This window comes from Aulonocara stuartgranti (assembly GCF_965226115.1).
Source record: "Aulonocara stuartgranti genome assembly, chromosome: 3".
Classification (NCBI taxonomy): domain Eukaryota; kingdom Metazoa; phylum Chordata; class Actinopteri; order Cichliformes; family Cichlidae; genus Aulonocara; species Aulonocara stuartgranti.
In genome coordinates this window covers 29,757,848-29,775,508 of record NC_138941.1, presented here as the reverse complement: position 1 = coordinate 29,775,508, position 17,661 = coordinate 29,757,848, and the positions used below count along the sequence as shown (strand labels likewise).

The 17,661-nt window shown below is 43.1% G+C and overlaps 1 long non-coding RNA gene across 2 annotated transcripts in view; it reads right to left on the bottom strand.

The window, feature by feature from the left end:
* The window catches only part of LOC309702112, a 42,589-nt gene that overhangs the window by 17,215 nt on the left and 7,713 nt on the right, over positions 1-17,661 (bottom strand). Inside the window, exon 3 of one of the 2 annotated variants that reach the window (XR_014275381.1) lies at positions 1,061-2,117. The exons of the other annotated variant lie outside the window; for it this stretch is intronic. This is a non-coding gene — a long non-coding RNA (uncharacterized lncRNA). Of the gene's footprint in view, positions 1-1,060; positions 2,118-17,661 lie in introns of those variants that run through there. 2 annotated transcript variants of the gene reach the window in all.

Genomic DNA, 17,661 nt, shown 5'->3' with positions numbered 1-17,661 from the left:
TCTTTGAGAGAATTTGTGTTTGAGATGAGAATAAGTTCAGGCCGAAGAGCCACAAAAGTTCACGGGAGGAATGTGGGCTTATCAACAGCAGCTTGGGCTTCATACTTTTATTCTTTGGTTTCAGTTCATGGACTAGATTTTTTTTTCATTACTTTAATATAGGCTGCTTCTGCTCAGAAGCTACACTAACGGAAGCTAGTACCTGTTGCACATAGCCACATTGAAAGCTGTCCATATAAAAAGTGATCATTGCTCAAATGGATCCATTTGGCCGTCCAAAGTGCAGACTGTACAACCAAAGTCTGAAATTTGCCATCACCAGGCAGATGAGTGCAAAGTTCATGGTTACAAAATTTGCATGGACAGGTGTGATGTAAATGTTGACATTTGCCAAATTCTAAGGGCACGCTGTCATATTTTCCAGCATCACTGTGTGAACATATTAACCCATGCAGCCAGTCATGCAGGGTTTTTTTAATGTATTTTTTATTAGCTGTTATTTAACCAGACATCAAACTCTCATGAATCTCTTTTTGCCAGACTGTCCTGTGCAAACACAGGCAGTGTTAACTTAGCAGCTCTTTGTGAAAAACTGCACAATACAGGAAGAATGTGAGTCCACACATGAGAGTCAAAAAGGCTTGAGCTGAGGTTCCACTATTGTTATAGGCTAACAGCAACAACCACTGAGCCAACATGCTTTATAGGGTTAAAAAGAACATAACTACAATCTATAACAAGTAAAAAGTTTGACACCTCCATGTGTGTGGGTGCTCTTCCTTCTTGTGTGAGGTTGTGGTTCAGACTCATTATGAGATGGCAGAGGATTAAGTTAGTAAGTTATTAGACTGGAAAACACAGGAAGACAGAATAATAAATATAAAAGAAGTAAAAGAGGTTCTCTGTTCTGGGACAAGGGAGACAGACGAAGTCAGAGCAGCAGTAACAGAACACACATCAAACCTGAATGATGAAATGACTTTAATGAAGTAAGAGTGAAAGAAAAACCAATAAATCACTAATCTTTTTAAAGTAACAGAGTAAACCAGAGCTGTTGGTGGCAGCACCGTGGGTGGTTGAGGAGGGTGGAGTGGGCACACACACACACACACACTCTCTCTAAGAATGATGCATGCTAGCTGGTTAGCTAGCACTAGCCTTTATTGGATAAAGCAGCTGGTTTGATGTGGAGGCCACACAAGGCGACAGGATGATAGGGAAACTAACACGCACACCACAGAGAGGGAGAGAGGGAGGAGGTGTATGTGTGGGTGTGGAAATGGGATCTGTGGAGTTCTGCTATATGGCTGTTTATGTGGGAGACGTGTGTGAGAGGGCTTCAGGAAGACTGTGTGTAAAAAATTGTTGTGTGGGGATAGTGTGAGAGTTTACCTGGAGGTTTTGATACCTGTGCACCTGTGTGTGTTTAGTCTTGCCCGCCGGTTCAAACATATGTGCAGGTGTAACAACAATGACTTGAGATATGCAAGTATGTGTGAAATGATCTGTGTGAAACCCTGAGCAAGAAGTGATTAGGAAGAGTGCAGAGAGATTGACATAAACAACGGAGAGGAAAAACACGGCATAGAACAAAAGGAACAGAAAAAAATGTGTATTCAGGTAAAAAAAAAAAGGGGCTGATATGACAAAAAAGGGAGAGACAAAACAGGAAAGAAAAGAAGAGAAAAAAAGGAGAGACAAAATGACCTCTAATGATTGAGAAGAAAAAGAAAGAGTCTGGCAAGAGAAAGGGGAATGATGGAGAGATAAACGGAGAGCGTGGAGTGCCTGGCCATGTCCCAGCTTTGTCTTTGGTCTCAGGGGAGGGAGGCTGGCAGGCTAGTGGCTCTGGCCCGGGGCCAGGCCACACACTGTGCCACGCTGCCCAGGAAAAGCCCCAGCCAGAGAGGGAAGGGGTGTGAGGGGTGGTGATGGAGAGATCCCAAGTCCAGTCCTCCTCAAGGCTCTTCAACGTTGCCCCGGGGGGCCTTTTGTGCCCCAAGCCCAACCACTTGACACATCTGGTCCCCTCTGCCTGCCTGAGGACTCATTCACCCTGACACTGTGCTGTGGCTGTAAAGCTACAAGCCCATCTGTGGTAGAACTGGAGACTGGAACTGACAAGACAAATACCAGAGTAAATATAACAGACTATATTACATCCACAGCTTTGAATTATGAGGACGACTGGTCACCAAGTTAGGCACTGTTCAGTGAAGTCAAAAGAGCACCCCCTATGTGGATTTGTTAGCAATGTACTGTACAGCATTCTTGAGGTGCCTCTCTGTCTTTACTGTATCTTTACTTGCTTCCAAGGGGTCACACTTGTATTTTTTTAAAGAGGACTTGAGCAATAGTTCTGCAGGCTTTGGCTGCAGAACTGAAGATAAGTGATGAATCCAAACTGGACGTTTGATGGTTTATGTAATTATAAATATGTTCAGATGAGGTCAGGAGAGAAGTACAACAGTAAATGTCTACAGCCATGTAAAAAAAGCAGTGGAGGCTCTGCCGAGGTTCTGGGGTGCTTTTCAGTGAGAGTCGTTGGCGATCTTGTCAAAATTGATGGAATTATGAACATAGAAATGTACCATCACAACATCCCGACAGAGAACACAACACAATCCAGCCAACATCCAAAGAAAAGCTTTGAATGTGCTTCAAGAAGCCTGGAGAATACTCCTGAAGACTACATGAAGAAGTTACAAATCTTTCCACAGACAGATCAGACTCTCATGGAAGAATAAAGGTGGTCATACTAAATATCGACCTTCAGGCTAGTTAGAATTACACAAACTCTATTTTGTCTTACATATTGTATCTATTTCCTATTTTCTTAGTAAAAAACAAAAAAATTACAGGTTGGCTCAAGACTCTTGCTCGGTGCTGTAATCAAAACAATGTTTAATAGTGACTCCAAGCAAAAGTCCTCACTGCAACATGCAGTTATGGATTATGAACCATCAAAAATCGAAATATTTCATTGGTCCTGATAGCATACTAAAATGTAATATTTGAAGTCCCACTCATCACACAAGGAGAATTATTCAGGACCAGCATGCTTTCATCCCACGGTCTCAAACGTTGCCTTTTTGCACCAAAAAGCAGGCTTCACAGAGATGTACACCAGGAATGTTCTGGCCTCGGTCATGTGACCCGCCAGCAGCAGTCTGTTTTCTATTTCAATTCTGAAAATGCTCTGGATTGACAGCTCTCAAAGTCCTTGGCTCATTTTATTTTTCTTCTTCGCACTCACAATGCTTTCAGATGAAAATGCTTCAGGTTTTGGAACACTGCTGCACTCGTCAAGGTCACTTCTCTTCCGCCACCAAATCAAAATCGAGATGGGGTAGGACTGTATTGGCAGAAGAACTGATCCTGGCTGTCAATAACCAACCAGTTATTGTCTAGCAACAATAGAGAAGTGCTCTAAAAAATGTCTGCGGATACGGCACAAAGGCCGTCACGAGTGTCTTCGATGAACATGATCCGTGTCCCTTTTAGAAGTCTTGTGATCTTAGGTACTAAAGCTACCTGGGTACTAGTCAGGTCCAAAAACAGACAACTTGCATTAACATTTTTGACCATCCTCCCAATTCCTTGGGTCTAACCAATGCGGGAGTTGTTTTCTTAAAACAATGCTTTTTTTTTACCAACAATGTAAAACTGTTAAGTTAGTTAGCTCATACTATTAACCCTCAGTTAATGTTAACCATGACGTAGGGCGATGCATATAAATACAACTCAAACACATGGAAAAAGCAACTGGAAGACATGTTGATATCAGTTGCTCAGCTGATATCATTAGTGCAAACTTAATGCTCTCTCAAACACAACACAAATTACTTTAAAAAGTAGAATGGCACGTAGCTCAATACAACAGGACGTGATACGACAAAGCCGATAAACTTAAGCCTACGTTTAAATAAGCCTACGGTCTATATTATTATGTCCTGGAATTTATAACTGCCAAGAAATGACGCAGAGCTGTCACGGAAAAACTATTCAGTGTGTTGACATTGCATAGCATGTCCACCACATGGCACTCTGCAACTTCCTTATTGACACATCACAAACAAAACCAGCTGATCCAAGCAGCGTTATGCAGAGTGCAAGCAAGGACACAAATACACATAATGAATATTTGGGAAGGCCATTTATGTATTTATTTATTGGCATATCAGATATCAGTATTGGTCTGAAAACATCTGATAATGATCTTTAATGAGAGCACATGGTTATGCAGTGTGTGTTTTTATACAGTAGCTGATGACTTCTAAAGAAATCATTTCTGTGATCATGTGTGTGCAGTAACTGGATACCTTACAGCTCTAAACACTTCCTGTGCGTAGAAAAATAGGCCAGTGTGTTCAATAGAAGAACTAGTCAAACCAACTGAAAGGCCAGGCTTTGGGGACTTTGAGGAAACTGGGCCAAGTTTTCCAAACTTGACACCAACACTACACATAAATGAAAAAGCTAAAAAGCAAAAGTCTCTGAATCAAAGCCAGCAAACTGTCTGACTGAGATCAGCTCAGCAGCTGCAGCAGAGGCTGAGAGAGCTCAGACTTCAGTAGAAAGCAACTTGAAAGCAACTGAAGCACTGAGCCCAGAGCCACTTACTAATGAACGCTGTTTCACCATCGCTTGCTTTGACTGATTAAAACCCAATAAAACCTCCCTTCGGTCTCTCGTTTTAGATTACAGCTGAGCACCTCTTTCTATTTTATTTCTATATAATTTCTTTTAAACAGTTTTTTCTTCCTTTTTCTCCTCTGAATCTCTCAACCTGACATGTTTTAATGAATTAAAGCAGCGTGAATGCATGCAAGCAACTCACAAGAGAAACAACAGTTTCACTTAATTAAGCGACAGAGAAGAGTTTTAATAATCATGGCAAACAACAAAGCCATGATTTGAAACATGCCTGTTCTCCTCCTTTATGCTTTGTTTCCACCATGGCTCTGAATCTGTGCATTTCTTTTTCTTCTCCACTGCGTTCTGTTATCCTCCAGCTCATCGCTCTTTGTTGATTACATGTACTGTACGTATGTGTGTCAGAGCATGTAACTGCTCAAGGGCACGAAGCTGACTAGACTCCATTTTCCAGCTGCCTGGACAAGCCAATCAGGGGAAAAGGACTATTGCCACAGCACTGTTGCATGGGGGTTACATCACTAATGGTGGGCAAGAAATATGTTTTTCCAATGTGTATACATATAAATGTGTTCCCTGTGTGTGTCTGTGCAGCAAATGCATCCTCGTATCCAGTGTCTATAAAAAATGACCTCTGTGTTGAATATACAATCAGTAAAGCTCAAGTTACCACCGGCCCTTCTTTTTCCTGTCTGTCTCTGTTGAGATATAAGATTACCACTGGCTCCAGACAGTGAAGCTAATACTCCTCCTCTTCCTTCTCCCCTCAGCGAAGTCTCACCTGACCAGGGGAAGGAAAAACCAGGAAGGATAGACAGACTATAGGGATGAGGATGACGGAGGATGTAAAGGGGGGCGGAGGGATAGCAGACACTCAGACAGGCAGAAATTTATATAGCGGGCGTAAGAAAGATGAGAAGCGGTGATTGTCTTGTCCACCTGCACGACTGTCGTGAGGTGAACAGACAGGAGAGAGACGCACCCCGGGACAGCCAAGGGAGTCAATACACGGAAACCTAAGATGGCGGCCGACGGGGGCCCCTACCGCCTTTCCCCTGCTCGTCTTCCCTCCTCTTAATTGAACTATGCCAGGGGCCCCATCGGGGTCACCCTCGTATAAACGCAGAGGCGCACACACTCCTGACCCCACCCTTCCCCCAAATGGACTCCATATTGATGAGGTCACTAGATGAGAGGTCAAATCCCAGTGACAGGAAGAGAGATGGAGAGACTGAAAAAGCAGAGTAGAAAAAAAGACAAAGGAGGAAACGGCAAGAAGAGCTCATTTTTCCCACAGATAAGCATCATTCACACAAGTCTGCTGCTGTTTCTCATCTTCATTCAGATAAACAGAACTATATAGTTTGAAAATGTACAGATTATAATGCAAGATTTATTATATTCTTATTTACTTGGCCCACCTGATAAGTTAAGGAAGTCATGAAACAAATTAAAACTATAAATTAAACAAGGTCTCAATAGGCAGGGTGTGTATTCTGCAGACTAGAAATCACCAGCAGTTCAAACATGTCAGTGTTAGCGCTTTTCTTTCAGACTCCACTGAACTAATGTTAGAGCTGCATCGCATTACATGAGTCAAAGAGAGAACAAAATCTCATCAACAGCTCAACGGCTGACTGTAACCGTCTATGTGTGGAGGAAGTGCAATGGTAATAACTCGGCTTGACGGGTTTGTCGAGGTAAATGGTTCAGTCGTACTGAAGTAAAACCAGGATGGAAAACTCTTCGTGAATTGCGTTGTTTTCTGGGACCAACTGCAAGTCGCTGTGGTGACCAGCTGTTCTGGGCGAACACTCTCAATCACAAGGAGATTGCACAGGTTCCCCAATGGAAGACAAACGGCCTCCAACCTGTCACAGTCCGACTCAGACTGATTTGCTGTGTAATTTATAATTGCCATCATGTTGCAGTTAATATGAGTCAGTCAACTCCAATAAGCCCAACTAGTCTGTGATGCATTTAACTGCAATCGGGGACTTGACTAACTGGTAACACTAAAAGCAAGGCTGATGACCTCCTATGTCATTTTTCTGTAAAAACACTGTCCTGTTGCAACTACGTCACTATTTGTGGAGAAACTTCCTATATTTGGGGCGATCGTGGCTCAAGAGTTGGGAGTTCGCCTTGTAATCGGAAGGTTGCCGATTTGAGCCGGCAACCTTGGACTTGGACAGTCTCGGTCGTTGTGTCCTTGGGCAAGACACTTCACCCGTTGCCTATTGGTGGTGGTCAGAGGGCCCGGTGGCGCCAGTGTCCGGCAGCCTCGCCTCTGTCAGTGCGCCCCAGGGTGGCTGTGGCTACAATGTAGCTTGCCATCACCAGTGCGTGAATGGGTGGATGACTGGATGTGTAAAGCGCTTTGGGGTCCTTAGGGACTAGTAAAGCGCTATATAAATACAGGCCATTTACCGTTTCAGATCAGATGAACTTATGGCTGGATTCTCAAAATATAAAGATTAAGTGAACTTCTGTGTATGTAGATGGCAACGGATTTACAATTTTTGCTGATTTACCATAGTTAAACATTGTTATTACAAAAAGATTGCATGTAACTTGACCCTATTCAAACATAAACTGATAGCTGGTGTATTTTTTTATAAAGCAGTTGAAGATAATACAACACAAACTCTTGGAGAGAATAGAAAGTCAGACAGAGATTCATGTTTTGAAATGACGGGAAGCATGTGCACGCAGAGTGGGCACCAAAAACATGAAGTACAAGTCAGACGAGTGGTCACAGACATGATCCACGTCACCAATTCAAAGGCAACGAGACTGCTAGTTAACTGCATATCTTTGCAATCATTTTGATTATGCTGCACTCTCCAAACAGTTTCCTGCTTCCATGTTTTCTGCTGCTCACTGGAACTGAAAAACTCTCAAATAAAGCCATTAGCACAGGGAAGACATCTGGCTCTCAGACTGCATCATTTTTAAGCAGAACTGGGTTCAGATGCTTAAAAGTGTAGGTTCATGATTAGGATGAAAAGTTACACTTACATCTTAAAAATCTCAGGTTTTTGGAAACAAGCCTAATTACAATGACCCAAATCTGATGTAGAGACATTCATAGTTGTGGCTATTTCTAGTTTCTATACCTCTAATTTATCACATATACCTGTACGCCAGCTGTGCAGAAATATCTCAGTCGTCGTTATTACATGTCAGAGAAGATCAATGACTAATTATCACGAAAAGCTAATGTCAAGCCCTGTGATCCATCTTACATGTCCAGAGCTTCCTCTAATAACTGCGCGTACATCTGTGGCTGTTATTACAAGAAACAAACTGACATAACGCTGCTCAGCACACACTCGTATTGTGTATGATCACCGCTGCCTTCAAGTGTTGATATGAACCATGGACACTGAAGAGCTCTGAAGTGCACCTGTACAGCCTGAGGCATGTACAACACTGAGGGTGGAAATAAGGAACAGCCATAAAAAAGGGAATTGATTTGGTTCCAAATTTTAAACCTAAAGCAGAACAGTGTGCGGCGCTGCAACGACATGAAGAGCTGAGTGTTACAAAACCTGCATGTAAAAACAGTTGTTCTACAGCTTCAAAATGTCACTATTTTACAAATAAAAAAGGGCAGATCTTAAGCATTTTATCTAAAAGGGTCATCGCGCAGCACCTTGCCTGCTCCATAACTGTTCTTACAGCTGTTTTAAATCCAGGGTTGGACCCTGCCAGGCTTTTGTCACAAGTTGTGTGCAGAAGGGGCACAAACGTCCTCTGAAAATGAAGCTAAACTTAATTTTTTATTATATATACTGCATATCTGTGTATTTGTGCGATTGAACAGTGTCTGTTACTGCACTGCAGACTATAGCATATGCTAATGGGGACAATGTAGACCACTTAACGTCATCAACATTGAGGGACTTGTACAGTGTAGCCAGCATGCAGTAGAGCCACACATGATGATATATCATGACAGCTTCATCGTTTTATCTTTCAAAGTCTTGTATAATGCTTTCTGTTCCCACAGAATACATTTGAACAAATGTGAGCTGCAGTGTAAATAAGGAAAACTGCGGCCCTTGAAACTCTCCTTTCTCTAAATATCACAAACTAGTGACTCAGATGCCACAGAAATTTGACCTGCACATCTGTATTTACTTCTTTTTTTTATCTAATTCATGCACAGCCTGCTATAATTACAGATTCAGCAGTCATCAAGGCAGAGGCAGAGTCTTATCTGCGCTTGAATTCAAAAGTCTTTCCCATCCTGAGACTAATACAGGAGAGAGAAGTGAATTTGCCATCTACTGCAATGTTGCAGAGGGTAGCTTGGCATTTTCACAGAAAGCCAGAGACAAAAATAACTCTGTAGCAGAGAGACAAAGAGACAGAGAGCAAGGGAAGGAAAAAGAGTGAAGATGGAAAGTGTGATCTTTCGCTTTCATTGTTCTCCTCCCTCCATGTTTTTCATGTCTGACATTAAATTTCTACTTCTTCATCCTCCACCGGTCTCTCTCTCTCTCTGTGGGTCTCTGTGGAGGGGCAGTCAGCAGTGATCAGAGAGATAATAAACTGTCACTGCAACACACAGGAGTAGCAAAGAGAATTTCTGTGTACACAGATAAATACTGGCAGTAACAGTGTGTTCTGTAAATTCACCATGACACCTGCTCTACCCTCACACTGTCTTTTACTCGCTGTTCCTTTTCCCCCCTCCTCCTTCTATTTGAATCTTGTTTTTCTGCTTCTCTCAAAATCTTGCCTGTGAAGCCGAGAGAGAGAGAGAGATTACTGAAAATCCATCTTTCAGACGTGTGCAGAGCCGAAGAGTCAGAACGTGCATGGGAACACGCAGGCGAGACACCGAATGTGCACAAACGCACACAAGCGACCATGACTGAAACACATGCTCGCTGAAATGCGGAGATGCAAACTTAGACTGTCTGACACTTCCACAGATACTTGAATGCTTTGATCTTAACACTCGTTCTGCTCTCGGTCCATTTTCACTTACCTCTTCTTTGCCATTTCTTCTGTGCTGTCTCTTTTCGTTTAGATTTTTTTTCAGACGGAGGCTGCAGTGAGGGAAAGAGGGAAAAAAAGACTGAGCTCAGCCAGATGCTTTTTGCTTCTTCTATTTCTGAGCTGCAAGCTCAATGTGTGTGTGTGTGTGTGCTACTGCTATTTTTAAACTTCTACACACCGACTGACTCCTTGCTTCTTTTTCAGTCTCCCTGACTGCACAAGTGCACACTAGGAAACTTTCTCAGTCTGTGCCCGTGCACATGTGTCTAATGTTTTCCGTCGTTCCGACTGTTCAGGTGGAGCACGTGCATGTGTGCATGTGCTCTTCAAGAGTCACTCCTGTTTACTAAAGCGTCTACGAATGGTCACTTTTTGTTATTGCGAGCATTTGGTTACCATTTGAACAAACCTGTTACGTTTATGCTGTGTTCATACACAAAAGAGACACACACATACTCGCACAGTATCAATATGAGGACCGTGGTGATAACCCAAATGGAACCAGTGGGAGAGCTAAGAGCCAGATGGGGCTCCTGCTTTTGATCTCCTCTTTACACACACACACACACACGCACACACAGCTAACACTACTAATAATGCCTGTAATTGCTTTGTTTTCACATGAAGTGCGGTCCACCGTCTCCCTTCCTCTCCCAATTTCCCACTCATCTCTCTCCATCTCTGGCTCTGAATAACTGATTGAGAAGATTATTATGAATGAATGCTTGGGGGCTATGGGATGGCCATGGTGTGTGTGAATGCGTGTGTTATGTCATTGCAAAGGCAGCCATGCTCTATTAGGGGAGTTTGATTCATAAGTAGGAAGCGTCAGGTCAGTGATTCCCCTGGCATCAGTAGGCACGTTGATCCATTAAACACGCACAGACACACGCACAAGGGGAAAAAGAGGCTCGAAATGACAGCAGAAGGTGAAGAATGTGCCTGCCAGTGAGAAATATGAACAAAGAGAGGATGAGAATCAGGAAGCAGGAAGCGTGGAGGGAGGAAATGTGAGGACGAAGGAAACAGGAGGAGGGGAGAGACACAAATAATGTAGGGAGAGCAGAGTCTTTGTTTCTGCTTCTGTCAACTTGCGGGATGACGTGCTGTATAACTCCGCTTGTCCAAAAACAAAAAAGGCATTCTTTGTAGAGCTTAGCCTCTTGGCACGGTTCATTCACCATCCCCACGTACGCCATGAATCAGTCCAGTATCTATGATCTAGATATTAAACGCTAGTGGGAGACCTGCATGCACGAATAAAACGCTCTCTATATAAAAAGGGTTAGCTGATAACTCATGCAGCAACTCTGTAATAAATAAATAATGATGGTGACTTTGTTGCTGATGCTGACCAACAGTTTCATAAGTAGACCAACACGCAATAGTCGTCCTACTCCCTGTCCGTGCTTGTCATTAACGCACAATCGGTCCTGGAGATAAATGAAGTCATCAGGGTTGTGGAGGTTCACACTTTGCATGAGTAAATTAGCTCAAAGTTCACAGCTGAGTTCACCGAAACCACAAAGTAACAGGCAACAATATTGCTGCATTTTGGATGTGGGGAAATCCAACTGCAAGAGGCATCAAGGTTTGTTCAATATAAAGGACGTATCCTAGTCAAAAACTACTCAAAGATTCCTCACAGCATTCCTGGAGAACAAAGTAACTGGCGAGGCACCTGTTTCTAAGATTTTAAGGACCGAATTCAGCTTTATCTGAATTTAGAGGCAGGAAATTAGAGATCATCCAGAACTTTGTGACTTTAAGTCCCTGCAGTTTAACCTATTTGTTTATGTCATCTGGCTTCTGAAAATACTGCCTAAGTAAAGCATGTGTAGGATAAACAGAGGAAGTAATTATTGAACTTTGCTTGGAAGTATTGAAATTTACCCTCAACCAGTTGCAACTGACTTTACAGCAAAGCATATTATTTATTAGACCACTGCATTTAAATTGTTTATAAATTGCGGCACAGCTCAAACGCATTTGAGAGGTGCACCTGTCAGATAAAGCAGCAATGGCCCTCATTATTCAAACTTTAATAAATGTAGGTGACAAGAACAGGGAAATGATTTAGAGACCCCATGAATGTTCAGCATTCTAACACTGTCCTCGCACGCTGGCTTTATTTTCCAGCTAAAGAGGCTGTAACTCGATTGAGGTAGATCGCTTTCATTTATAATGCTAAATATCACAAAACTCCAGCTTTGCAATTTGGAGTCTGTGACACTGATCAGAGACATTTCTGTAAAGTACAAAGCCACATTAAAGGACATATCTTACTTATGCATGTATGTACAAGGTTCAGGTTGCTCTGAAAGCTACAAAACCAGAGAAACCTACAAAGACTGTGAACTTACACCTTGACTGTAAGGCTGGTATCGCAACAACCAAAGCACATAGAGCTATGAATTATGGGAGTTATCAGCATGAAACAGGTAAGTTAAATTACATCATGTTGCTTATGACTGGATCACACCCTTAGTCCTTCCATATAAAAGGACTTATAAAGAATTTATAAAGTGAAGTTAACAGTGGTTATCACTTTGTAGTTCCATATGGAGTAAAGAAAGGGTGAAGATGGTGGTAGTGGGTGAGGTTCAGCCCTATGTGACACCAGGTATGTACCCGATACTACTTGGCTGGCATTCAAACCCGCCCCCACCCACCAAGCTACTGGGCCACAAGTCCCCGGAGAGATCCACAACATGAACACTTAGATAATAAACACAAAAAAACATGCTATCTCATCACGCAACCACAAGACAACAAAGATATCAAAACTTGGTGAATGACGCTGTGCTGGAACGGAAGGGAAAAAAAACAGGGAAGGAAAATCTTCCAGAGAACAACCCAGGCAGATGCATGCACTCGGAAAACATACACAAAAAAACAAACAAGAAAAACACATACAAACTTTCACAGATTCAAGTGAGCACTGCCATACGCGAACACGTGCACACACACTGCTTCATGTATAGGATTTCGACGGCTCTAACAAACAACAAGCTGCATAAAATATTCAGTAAAATTTCCAACATGTGCTCCTTCCCCTTCTGCACATATACAAGTGCAAAAAAAACTGCTGGGAGAGAGCGATGGGGAGGCGAGGAGGAGGGGGGAAAGGAGTCAATGAGGGCAAAGGCAGAGCTAGCAGCAGGAGAGATAGAGTGAGTGAGCAAGAAACAGACTGTGTGAGAGAGAGAGAAAACACCCAGCTGACTCTGTTACAAGCTACTCCCCTTAGCAACAGCCCTAGCTCAGCCTGTATCCCATTGGCCGGCTCACAATCCCATGTATGGCTCCTAAGCCAATTGCAGGCTTCCTTACAACTCTGCATTTTGGATTTCATCTTCACCATGGCAACACAACCCTGGCCTTAGCGCTGTATGTGGCCTGTAAGTTTGTACACAATGTACATACCGTAAAAAGTTGACTCGGGCAAAACAATGAGTCTGAAAGCATTAAGAATATAAACAAAAGGCACACAGCAGACAAGCTAACTCAGCACCGTCTCCACATCTGTAAAATTGATGTGCCCAGCTGTTTGAAACACAGAGGCACACAGTGAGTATGAACAGGGCGAGATCCTACACAGACCACTCCGTAAATTCACACAGAGAAGAAACACCACACTAACCTCTCTACTTTTTCGTCTGTATTCTTAAATGAAACAAAACTATCCTCACAGTTTTCTTTGTTTCACAGGGACAGTGCATGCTAACAGTTAGCAAAAATGCTAATTTACACACATGGCCCCTGAGCAGACCACAAAATTCTATAAAATGTATAAAAAATAATACTCATACACACAAAGTGCAAGAGTTAAAGCTCATTTCGCACATATATATCATTAATATGCAAAGTGTGGAAACTTCATGGCCAGTTGACATGCCAGTTTTTTTCCAGATTAATGCACGCCTGTGGCTAAAACATGCAAACATGCACTTCACACCACAGCGATTTACCAAACGCTACTCATTCAGACCTGCTGAATTCAAAAATTCTTCCAAATGAAACAATAAAACTGCATCGTTTACCCTCTAAAACAGCACACGCATTTTCAATTATGATGCCAAAATTGGTAAAAATGAGCTGTCTAAAACTGCTACAAATAATTTGTATGATGATAGCGTACCACTGCGTACATAGCTAAAAAAAAACTGGTTAACGTAGTCCTAAAAGTTGTTGGAGAGCATCGTAAAGCACAGGGACGGGTGGGAGGACAGTCTAAAAGGTAGTTTATGGAGGGCTTTAAAGTTTAGCATTTGGTGTAATGAATTTATCGTGCAGGGAGCAGGCGGAGGTGGATGAGGAAAAGATATGATATGGTTTGTGAGCTCGGCACAGGTGATGACCCCGCAGAAGGTCGCTGAACACTGAAGATTATTGCGTTTATGTGCCACAGAGAATGGTACAGAATGCATCAGGGTTGATCACAATACAAAGAATGCACCATGAGTGGGCGTGGGGTTTAAAAAGAGTGGTCCTGAGCCCTGTACATAGTGGAAGTGATGCACTTTCGGGCTGCCAGCTGGTCGCTAGGAGACATTCTGGCTGCATAGGTGAGCCTCTAGTGTATTTACCACCAGGTCATGTGTCAATCAACGATATTCTTCACTCACTGGTAGTCTCTTCAGTCTGAAAGGTTATCACAGGTCTCATTCACTTCACATTGCCAGCAGTTATTTCACCCCTAGTCGCTCCAAGTTGCCAAATATCATTCGCTTTCCGTGGTCTCTGGTCACCATGTTGTAAGATATTTTACAAGGACTTGGTTAAGGTCTAACCGTCACAAAAAGAAGGTCCTGGGTTTGACTCCATCGTCTGGCCCGGACCTTTCTGTTATTGGGGTTAGGTTAAATAGTGATTCTAAATTGCCCACAGTTGTAAATGTACGTGTGAATGGTTGTCTGTCTCTCTGTTAGCCCTGTGACAGAATGGCAACCTTACCTGGGTGTACCCCACCTGTCGCCCCAATGGCAGTGTCAGTTCCCTGTCTAGACCCCATTCCAAAACCACAAATTTGTTGGGGCCAAAGATGTCATTAATCTTGTCTGTGACTTTGGAAAGGACTTCTAGAAGAAATTCTCCAATGAATTCAGTGAATGAATTCAAAACATCCCATCTTTTGCTACATAATCCAACAGAAGGTTCATTTCTCAAAGCTGTCAGCCAGCTCTGCACCAGAGCACCAACGCATTATTTTAAAGAAGGTATACGTCACATGGAACTAGAAGGGAGCTCAGAGTGCCTCCACCAACAACGCCAACACCAATGCCAAATCTAGTAATTTTAAGAAAGAATGGGCTCTTCCTCTACATTATCTTGACTCAGCAATCAATCAACACTGAAAACACATCTCTGCCAAGGCTCTCGCTTTAAAAAAGAAAGGGAAAAAGTTAACTAGGTTTCAAAACACAAGGATATCCATCAACATAGACACAAATAAATAAATATAGTAAATATTGTTAAGATTACTTGTTCTAATAAAATGTGTGACCACCTCAAGTCACTGATAATGTTTTTACTGTTTGTGTATATAATCTTCCTTACACATCAACAGTATGGCATCCAGTACTGATAAGCTTGAAGGCAACTAATGCGCTATGTAGCAGGTGGGCGTCCAGGCTTTGTCGCTCTCTGTGACCCATAAAAGGCCAAAAACTGTTCTAGTGATTTCTGTGTCAGTGGAGGAAACCGGCGCTGTGGGTTGAGCCCTCAGCATCACACATGCACGCAAGCAGAAGCAGACAAGGTAAGTGGCTAGGTCCCCTTTGTTCTCTTGGCGAGGGTGTGTGTGAGGGTGTGAGAGAGGGAGGGAGAGAGGGAGGGAATCAAAGATATAAAAAGAGGAGGAGAGAGATGGGGTGGAGGGGGGGGGGGCAAAATACAAAGAGCCAAGTAGTGAGAAAGGTAGAGAGACAGAGTATGAGACAGGCCGGCTCCTGAAGAATAAGAGGGAGGAGAGACGATGAATAGCAGCTCCTCTACAGACAGGCACATGATGAATGGGTCTGCTGCCTAAAAAGCCAGAGCACAGAGGACAACAAGGAAAGTGTGTCTGCTCATCCCACAGTGTGTGTGCATGTGTGTATTCAAGAGCATGTGTGTGTGTGAGGACAGAAGCGATCCATCTGGGCCTTTGTTGCAGTGACCACACTGGAGCGGAGGTTGATACCCAGTATCCCTTCCCCTCCCACAAGCCAAAACTCGCCCATCAGCGCCAAAAAACAGCACTCGGGGTCAGTTGTCAAACCTAACAGCAGGTAATTAAAAGTAATAGCACAGCTTCCTCTTGGGTTTGACGCCAGGCAATGTATGTATCCCACCAACAGCAATTAGTCAGCCAATTACCCGGGGGCATAATTATTACTACTGTCCATAGGAAGGCTTCGGGAGAGGCAATAATGGCATCTTACGGTAACGAGTGTTTATCTAAGTGATCAGTGATTAGCGTGAAAGGTCAGGACCTCTCATGAAAGGCTGGCTCCCTATCTGACATTCCTGCTTAGCTGCGGTTAATTGGTACGACAGTAGCAAAGTGCTGTTTTCCATAAACAGTTCAGCTAAGTACGTATTAGGATGCCATCGTGGAAGCTGCAGGGAATTTAAAGATCCAATGCAGAACACTTTCCTGAAGACTAAAGGCATGTTTTTATGTTTCTATCAGTCACTAAAACAATGGTAAACGGAGCTTTTCTGTTATGTGTCTCATGCTGATGTTTCGAATATTACACATCGCTGATAGAGCCATATTTGCGCAACAGTAAGTGCCACATTTATGATGCTGCATTAGCTGGGAACTGGGTGTATATTATTTTGGCGGATTTAATTAAATCTAGCGAAGGGGGCTCCTCAGCTGTGGGTGCGCGCTCGTCGCTGCGCTCTGAGAGGAATGCTTGGCGGCAGAAGCTCCGCTAATCGAGTTAGCTGCGATAACAGGGGTGGCAACCAGCTTTCCAGGAACATGGTCTCCTCTGAGCGTGCACTCTGAGCAAGTGGGTTTCACACATGCATCCGCACGCAGATAAGCACGCACAAACGCACCTAGTGTGACGCACCTTTCTGTTTCCTGCGTTTTAAAAATGCATGCGCAGTGCTGTGGGTCTTCGGATGGTAAATGTATAATGCATGTGCACGCGCTGAGGCAAACCTATTAATACATTCATCTCAACAGTCACGGGCTGCCATCGCTCACTTGCTCTGTACACGCAAGCCTAATAGGTTTCACTTTCACACGAGTTTACGTGTTCCTCTTTCTGCAGATTTTTTAATGACTCACCAAAGCTTCTAGCAGCTCTGGCGAGTCATTTTGGTAGGTCAGTAGGTGAATGCCGCCTTTGGTGTCTGGCTATCTTGTCTGGTTAACATAAATAGACAAACACGCCCTCTTAGCTGCGTAATGACCTATTCCCAGTATCTAAGTTTGGCGACCTGTGTCTTTTTCTGTTCTGTTTATGTTTGTGAGGGTGACACGTGATTTTAAATGCAGCTCTTAAAAGCTTAGGCAAGTCAACTACGACTTCAGTTACTCATGAGTAAGTTTCTAATGACAAAGTTTCTCGTTCATGAATATGTACGGGCACACATACAAGCACTTCGAAAGATTTTCAAGAATACTGACTGACTTAAAATCTAGCATTGTTTTTGTTTACGGCAGATAATAAAAACCTGTGTATGCGCTACACTGTCTGCAGTCTGATTTTACAGTATGCTGGATTCTCATACTGTCTGTGTTACAACTGCTACATGTCGCCCCCTGTTGACTTGGACATAATATATACGCACTGGAACCAGTTAAAAGTGAAGCGACCAACATTGATCATCACGTTGCAGTGTACTGCTCTCCCAGGAAACCTTTGCAATCATTTGGGGTTTCAGTTGGACCTGATCCACTCGCTTAAATGTTGGAGACCAACTGAAATTACCAAAAAGCAGTGGCGTCTCCCAGCAAGAGGATGTGCCAGCCAAATAGCAAAAACTGCT